The sequence below is a fragment of the Humulus lupulus genome, chromosome 3 (assembly GCF_963169125.1).
Source record: "Humulus lupulus chromosome 3, drHumLupu1.1, whole genome shotgun sequence".
NCBI lineage: Eukaryota > Viridiplantae > Streptophyta > Magnoliopsida > Rosales > Cannabaceae > Humulus > Humulus lupulus.
In genome coordinates this window covers 263,904,946-263,913,468 of record NC_084795.1, presented here as the reverse complement: position 1 = coordinate 263,913,468, position 8,523 = coordinate 263,904,946, and positions in this window count along the sequence as shown.

The following is an 8,523-nucleotide window of genomic DNA, read 5'->3' as shown; positions in this document are numbered from 1 at the left end:
CTGATACAAGTTAGTCCTATGGGACAAGAAGGTACGCGGGTACACTGTCATGGTAGTGGCATAGGTTGTGGTGGAGCAGAGGATTGTGGTGTCGATACTTGTTCGTGGTCAGAGACATGTAGGTCATGCCACCACTTCTCATACTTCCACTACTTTCCAGACACGGATGTTAGAGTCACGCCTCTGTCCTCCTCAGGGTCGTACATCCCGTACTCGTCTGGGTACCTCGTACGTGGTGGGTCTCAGGTCTTTAAAATAAGTCTTTGCAATAAATATTGTTATTTTCTACTAAGTGTTTAAGAACTTATAGGTTCTTTAATGGTATAGTGTGGGTTCCCTTTATGCAGGCCATGTATTCCATATATTGAGGCATTTTTTGGGAATCCTTATGTTGAGCTCGCGGCATAAGGCACGAGGGGCTTTGGCGTCCTTACACGCACCAGGGAGGTGTCATGGCACCTGGGTGAGTTGGGCCTCACTATGCGAGGCCCTTGCTCCTTGGAGGTGCGTTGCAGGTAGCGAGGAGGTGTCACGTGACCTACATACAAATGTCGGGTGCACGCTAGGCACCTGATGCGACAAGACGCCAGGGGTGCACGAGGCGCTAGGGGCTCGCGAGGTGCCATGTGTGCGCAAGGCAACTTATGCGCGCGAGATGCCAGGTGCATGCGAGGCAACTGATGCGCGCAAGACGCCAGATGCGCGCGAGGCGCCTGGCATGCATGAGGCTCCAGGGACGTGCAAGGTGATGGGTGCGTGCGAGGCACTTGATGCCTTGTGTGATATTCTTGCAATGCGAGTGGGCCTCTAGGGCCTCTCTCATCAGTAAAGTGGACCTTACGGGGCTTTAGTCATGATTGTTTTGAACCTTCAAGGGACCTTAGACACGTGATGTGGGTATTTTACCGGTGTGGAATTCTTGCCTCCCATTGGCATGGAATGACTTCGTGAGGCCTGGGGCTTCGCAAATGTGTGGCTTTTTGGTGGCACGTAATAACCATCTGCCTCTATCACGTACTTGACGCCTTCGATGCCCCTTAGCCGTTTACTTCAATAAGGGACCATATCTTTTTTCCTTGGTGGATTTTTGGCATCCACAATTATTATTAAAGATGATTAATTTTATTATTATTATTCTATATGATAGAAAATAGAAACAACAAGTTTTACATAGAGAAGAAAAACTATCATTTTTTCCACACAAAAGAAAAACCTTTATCTCTAGCCTATAATCAAGAGTCTCATGTGTTGAGAATACTTTTGATTCACAAATTTGATTCTTGTTCTCTATGTGTCCACCCACATCTTGAGGTGTAGAGAACTTCTTGGAAGATCTAGGTGTGAGTACTCTAGCGAGGATAGGAAGATCGAAATATATACGAAAAGATTCAAGGATTCTTGATAGGCTACAAGAGGTAAATCATTTTGTATTATTTTCACATATAAATATTATATTGATTGACATGTTGCATATTAAAGGATCCCCATATAAAGTTGTTTATATGAAAAAAAATTGTTGTAGACAATACTACCATTACTGCAATTTCCGATGCGTACTAGGAACTGTTTCTAATAGGCTCAGGTGGCGAGGGTCACCGATGAGCAACGAGGATCTTTGGTGATCATCTAGGGCCCGATTGGCTAGGACCTCTGGCAATTTTTTAGCACCTGATTGGCTAGGGCCCTCTCCCTTTTGCAATTGGCGACAACCTTGTTATCTGGGGATCATTTGACTTCGCGCAATGGAAGAGGTAGATTGGTGTTGGCGAGGACCGTTTCTGCCTAAGTGTTGAGGAAATGATGAGGGTCACTGTCCTTGGTGAATGATGGTGACGTAGTGTCTTGCCACTTCACTTCTTGTCTTGAAACGTCATTAGCTTAGTAGTCAGCCACGTGGCGATGCCAAAATTTGGGTATAACAATTAGGTACTCAAACTTAAATGATTTTGAATTATTGAATACTAAAATAATTTTGTAATTTTATCAGGGAATCAAAATGAATTAACATATTTTTAACTCTAATTAAATTCAAAAGCTTTAAATTGTCAGCTAAAAAATGTTAAATGTTGAATGACAAAATTTTAACTACAGATACTCAAAATTCAAATATTATAAATGATTAAATATTATCAAAGAATTTTTTTACTTTATTAGGTACTCTTAATCCAACATAAATGAATTAGTAAATGTTTAAAAATAAAATTTTAATTTTATTAAATTCTTAAAATCTAATAATTAATAAATAATTTATAATAAATAGTATTTTTGTCCTCGAACTATGACCACTATATGATCGTGTCCCCCGAATGATTCACGATGTTAAAAAATCTCATCGAATTATACACGTTGCTGTAATATAGGACTTTTATTAGATTTCGTCCAAGATGGCTAACAAATTGATAATGTAGCATTTTGTTTGTTGATGTGGTAGTATCATGTGTAGAATAATTAACAATTTTGCCCTCCGAACATTGACCACTAACAAACTGTGCCATTTTTATCAAAAAAATCTAATTTTTTTCTTAAAAATATTAATTAAATCCTTAAAAAACAAAAATCTAATTAATAACAAATAACTTTTTTTTTTACTTTTTCATTTTTTTTTTCTTTTACAATATAAAATAAATACTAAAACAAAGAAAAACTTTTAATTAAAAAGGATGGCGAATGACGAAAGGCTTATACAAATAAAAAAAAACTTTTTATTAGAAAAGATGAGGATGAAGGGGAAAAACTTAGTTTTAAGATTTATTTTAATATATATTTATTTTATATCGTAAAAGAAAAGAAAAGGTAAAAAAAAGTTATTGCTATATTAATTAGATTTTTAATATTTTAGTATTTGAAAATTTATTTAATTAATTTGAAACTTTTATTATTGTTTATTTTCTCAATCTTTTAAAATGATTTATATAATTTTTAAGAATTTAATTCTTATTTTTAAGAAAAAAAATTAATTAGTTTTAATAAAAAGGGCACAATTTGATAGTGGTCAAATTTCGGGGGGCGCAAAATTGCTAATTATTATATACATGGCATTGCCTTATCAAGAGACAAAATGCAATATCATTAACCTTGTTGTCCGTGTTTTCACCCCCCAACACGTAGCAATTAGGAGTAATTAGCGACAAGACAAGTCATGAGGTTCTCGGAGCGTGAACCCTTCCAGGAAACTCAATCCGACCAAGTCGTGGATGTCTCCAAGCGAGACCACGCCCCGAGGTCTATCCTCAAGGCGAGGATGTCTCCAGGTGAAGCCACGTCCTGAGCCAATCTCCAAGTCATGGATGTCTCCAAGCGAGGTCACACCCCAAGAGGCTCTCTTTGTTAGAATATTATGTGGACTAATATAATCATAAGTATAATATCATAACCACAATCATTAATATAAGAGTGCCTAATAATGTCAATAACCATAATGGGATGGTTAATAGTTACTAACTGTGTTAGAGGCACATGAGAGTACACTTATGACTATAATTGGCCTATTAAATTATGGTCCACCATTAATAATGTGTATTAGCCCAATAAGCCCAATAATCCCTTAGGGTTAGATTGGCCCATTTAAAATGGGTTTTCAATTGATGGTATGGTGATAGAAAAAGGGGTTGTTCTTCATTGGTTCCTCTCAATTTAATCACTCATATATCTTGTGTTTCTATTGATCAATTTGAAGATTCATAGCGCAATATGACTCAAATGGAGAATATGGCTATGGGAGGTATGTCTTATCATCATTAATGCTCTAAATACATACTTTGATCTTGGATTGTTTTTCATGAGTATTATTGTGATTATTGTTTTGATTAATGCTCATAATTGTTTACTTTTAACAATTGGTATCAAAGTTGGTTTATTTGATTTTAGGGCTTAATATTTTGACATAAACCCAATTTTTTAAAAATTTGATTTTTTTCACAAAATTTTTTAAATCAATGCTATGTTAATGTGGGAAATCGGTTTTGATAATATGTATTGGGTTTTGACAATTCTTTGGACAAAAAAATTCATGTTGCATTGTTTTAAAACCGAGTTTTTTGGGAGCTCAAAAATGGAGGAAACCCATTTCGGGTTTCATGTTATTTTGACCTTTTTGGATGGGAGATGAGTAGAATGGAAATGATAGGGTCGTCGGCAATGGAGAGGGGAAGAAAACCCAAGTGACGGTAGCCAAAATGATGGTCGGAGACGGTGGTTTCAGGCGGGTCGGACCCGCGGAGTGAACTGGGTCAATCGTGACCCGTTTGGAGGTCAGGGACGGCATGTCGTTTTGTCTCTGTCAGACAAAAATGATGTGTCGTTTCTTCGGATAATGGGCTGCCCTTTGTTTTTCAAAACGACGTGTAGTTTTTCAACAAACGGCGTGTAGTTTTCAACAAACGACATGTAGTTTTCAACAAACGACATGTCGTTTTCAATAAACGACATGTCGTACAGACATTAAAAAAAATTAAGAAAACCAGAGCCATTTTTGGGGCACGTGTAAGGTCCTTTTTGGACCATTTTTCCACCATTTCACTCCACTTTTAATACCCTATTTTGTATATGATTATGCACAAGATTAATCCATGAATTTTTATTCATAATTGTATTTATATTTAATCTTTTGTGGCATAAATCTTATTAAATATTTTCAATAATTATTGTTTATTTTCTTGCATGTCATAAGAATAAGCATGTAAATTGTTTAATAAAGAGGAACATTTAAATAATTATTTATTTAAATTTTGTATTTTTTCCTCCAAAATTACATTAAAATTTGTATAAGTAATTAATTATCCTATCTATAATAATTTCTTGGTAAGGATGCTTAATATGGTGAAGAAAATTTATTAAACATTAAGAATCACAATTTATCTATCCTTTCTGTTATCCCCATTCCCTGACGTGGGCCTGGGACGGTGATCTAGGCCCATGTTCTGGGCGTTTGAATGTGGGCCCGGCCCAAGCCCGCTTGGTACCGGAATATCCAAGGAGCACAGCCCTAGTGCGATTCTGGGCCCGGACGGTGTCCGGGATGGTGATCCAAGACAATTGCCCGGGAGGCGTACAAAGCTCAGAATCCCATTGAAGTATACGTAAAATGGTCTTGGAGTCCGGTACGGTCCGGGCCCGTGGTAAACAAAGAGGGACAAAGGTAAACGAACCCGGATCAGGTCGTCTCCGGTTGGTAAGGAAAAGCATCCGTGACCCTGAAGCCGCCCCACGACGGTGGGGGTTGTCCCCACTTTTCACCTGCGGAAAAGGCCACCTCGGGATTGCACACCGCTGTTTCAGATCTGCACTGCCAAGTACTCTGACTGGTCTTGTCCCCTGAATCTTCCTCGTAACTCGAAGTGCCCAAACCAAAAGCACCATTTTGTCGGGCGAAATATAGTTCTTGGGCCACCCTATTGGGCCTTAATTAGTCTTGAATCTATGTATGTTTTATCTTTTATATTGGGCTTCCACCAGAGAAGCCTAAAGTATCCATATCTCTGATGGGCCCGGGTCATACCCGGCCCAGACCCAGTGTTCCCATGAGCCTATAAATATAGGCGATAGAACACTGGGAAAGAGATCTCTCTTCGGCTTATATGCAGTTACTCTATCAAAACATAGAGAGAAACTCCATTGTAAAAGACTTTCCAAGCTCTAATATAACTGACTCGTGGACTAAGGCTCATTAACGCCCCAACCACGTAAAAATCCCGTGTTAATCTTCTACTTTCCATATCATTATTCTTAGCTAATATCTATTAGTGTGGTTTCCGAAAATCTTGGTAAATATTTTGGTGCTTTCATTAAAAGCTGAAGAAAGCTAGTGCTAACACCAAGCCTTTACTACAATGGTGAACACACGACACACAACGTTCGATCCTAGTAATCCGGAGCAGGGCAATGGAGATCTGTTGTCTTCCCGGCATCTTCCTCAGAACCAGCCTGAGAACGCTCCTCCACAAACTTCTCACCATGACGAGTCACAAGACTATGAGGGTGGGACAGAATACGAAGAGGAGAACGAGGAGGAGTATTATGAAGAGGAAAATGAGGGGGAGTACCACGACGAAGCTGCAGATCCAGGGATCCCCGAAGGAGAGCCCAACCAACAGGACCTAGAGGTGACTAAACTGAGACAGCAAGTCCTAGACCAGGGGGCTAAGATCGCTGAGCAAGCGAAGGCGCATCGGCGGATGCAAGAGTCTCTCCAAGCCCTACAGGCATTCATAGCCGCGCAGGGTCCGGCAACCAATCCTACAGCTGGCCCACTTCCAGGAGCGCAACAGCCCGCTCCGCAAGCCCGAGCCGGGGTCCCCGAAGAAGCAAGGCAGGCCCCTCCCCCAGAGCAGTTTCCTGAGCCAGCCCTAGGAAACCCGGACAGGGATAAAAGGAAGGCCGGTGGAAAGAACCGAGAAAAGAGCACCCCCCTCACAAAAGTCGGGACCCGTTCCCAGCCGCTCCCTAGGAAAGAGAGGGTGCGCCCCGTCCCAGGATGAGGCCACCCAATCGATCCGCAGGGGACGCGGCCGCGAAACGCACGGCCCCGGCACGCCCCAGGGTGAGACAAACGGGAAAGGTCTTTGCACCCAAGTGCCTCGGTTAACAAAAACCGTCGGGAGCGGCCGCGTAGCGAGGAACGACAGGCCCTTAGTTCAGGGGATGATACGTCCCGGATAGACCTACCCGATGGATTCAACGCTCGGAAGGAGCGGGCCCGTAAAGAAAAACTTCTCCCCCGAGGTGGCGACCTTAGGAACAACATCAACGACAGGAGGAACGAAAGAATCCCCCTGGAGGATGACGCGGCAAAACATCTCATGGAGCAGCTAGCCGCGTTGAAAAAGGTCATGGACCGTTTGGTCCGCAAGCAGGAAGGAGCGGATACTGACTCCGATGAGGAAGATAAAGAGCCTTGCGCGAGACACATCTTGGACGCCGTACTCCCCAAGGGGTTCAAGATGCCGAGCCTCACCGCCTATACTGGAAACACTGACCCCAGGGACCATCTGTTCCGATACAACCGGCTCATGACAGTGGCCCACGTTAGTGACGACGGCAAGTGCCTCTGTTTCTCGATCACCCTAGGTGGTCCCGCCGAGGAATGGTGGAAGAGACTTAAACTAGGATCCATCCAATCCTGGTCCGGACTGCAGTCAGCGTTTCTCAAGCAGTTTGTGGTCGCCATGAGGATGGACATCCAGATCAGCGCCCTCGCAAATATCAAGCAGCTCCCCATGGAGACACTGAGGGCCTACATCCAGCGCTTCACTGAAGAAGCCTCCAAAACAAAGGTGGAAGACGGACAGTGCCTGGTGGCTTTGTAGTCTGGGATCCGGGCGGGGTCTCCCCTTTGGGATGACATGCAGCAGACCAAGGCAGCTACCTTGGAAAAGTTCATTAGGAGGGCCCAAGGATTTATCAATTGGGAAGAGACCCAGATCCAGGCTTTCGGGTGGCCTCCGGCACCACAGCCTAGCGCCCAATCATTCCCGGGGTACGGGGTGCAGTTCCCGACGCAGTTCTATGTCGCGCCCCCGATCGCCCCGGGACCGGTCGTCATGCCCAGAGTCACTTACACCCTTACGGTGTACGGTCCTGTCGCTTCGGGGTATGCCCCGGCCCAATCCACCCATTTCTCTGGATATGGAGCCGCGCCGGCAGGGCACAGCGTTTCCCCTGTCGGGGCCCAACAATCACAGGCGGGAGTGACAGAAGCAAGCATGAACCCCTCCCGGGGGAAGCGATCTGGCAAAGGCCAGAACCGGCCCGAGCCGGTCAAGAAGGGAAAAGGGGCTACGAGCCCCAATACTCAAAATACACCAATCTGGTGGACACCAGGGAGAACATCTACCTGGCCACCGAAAGGGCGGTTCACTACCGAAAGCCTAGCCCCATGTTCAAGGGGGGAAGGAATCCGAGGGATGCCAGCAAGAGATGCGCCTATCATAAGGATGTAGGCCACACTACCGAAGAATGTCGGCAGCTCAAGGACAAGATCGAAAATCTCATCAAGCTAGGGCATCTCCACCAGTGGGTCAGGATGCCCGTGGGAGTCCCGGGCCTGTCAGCAGGCCTTGGACAACCCACGGTTCCAGGAGCGCCTAGGGCATACCCGCCTCAGGGAGGGTATGCACAGGGACCGACGGCGCAGGCCCCTCAGGGGGCCCTCGTTGCGCAAGCTCCCGGCCCCGGAATGCCTTACCCATCCGGGGCCGCACCCCCTCGAGTGGATGGGCATGTGGCCACCATCTCGGGGAGACCTCACCTGGGAGGACCGTCCAGAAACGACCAAAAGCGCTACCTGAACGAACTGGACCATGATCAGGAGGTATGCGCCCTCGTCCAGGCCCCGGCTCAGCGCCCAAAGTTGATGAACCTCCCCATCACCTTCACGGAGGACGACGCCCGCAATGTCCACTTCCCGCACCATGACCCGCTGGTCATAGATGCGCAAATCGCCAACAAGTTGGTGTCCCGCATGTTGGTGGATGACGGGAGCTCCGTCAACCTTTTGTTCAAGCCCGCCTTCACCGCCATTGGATT